This window comes from Chrysochloris asiatica, unplaced genomic scaffold, assembly GCF_000296735.1.
Source record: "Chrysochloris asiatica unplaced genomic scaffold, ChrAsi1.0 scaffold00377, whole genome shotgun sequence".
NCBI classification, from domain to species: domain Eukaryota; kingdom Metazoa; phylum Chordata; class Mammalia; order Afrosoricida; family Chrysochloridae; genus Chrysochloris; species Chrysochloris asiatica.
This window is the reverse complement of record NW_006408895.1, coordinates 2,159,213-2,159,828: the sequence shown is the minus strand read 5'-3', so window position 1 is coordinate 2,159,828 and position 616 is coordinate 2,159,213.

The following is a 616-nucleotide window of genomic DNA, read 5'->3' as shown; positions in this document are numbered from 1 at the left end:
GCACATCAAAATGAAAGAATCCAAAACTGAAGTCATGATCTTCCCTCCAAACCTGCTTCTCTTAGAGCAGTGGGTCTCAAAGTGTGCTGGTTCTCAGATAAGAAGCATCTGCATCTTTCTGAGACCATGAGAAATACAAATTCTTGAGTCTCACCTTATACCTACTACTGAGCATCCTAGTCCTCTCAAATTGACACAAAACTCTAATTATCACACTACTGAATCAGAAACTTTGAAGGAAGGTACAGAAATGTGTATTTAACAAGACCTCCACACAGTTCTGATGTGCGGTAAAATTTGAAAACCTCTGTTTTAGATTATTCTTTCTCCTAGTGACTGGTCCCATAATTTATCCATTTCCTCCATCCAGACACCTAGCTAGGGATGCTTTAAAATACTCTCTATCTCTTTATCCCCCTAGATGATTAATTATAAATTTCTGTAGTTTTTATCTTTTAACTGTCTCTTAATTCTATTCCTTTTTGATTAATAAGAAAATTACATAATCTAAGTTTTCTTGTCAGATCTATTGCAATAGGCTCTTAATTGATTGTTTCCAATTAGCTTTTTGTTTTTGTTGCTAAGTAATCTCAAGTCCTTCCTTCCTTCCTTCCTT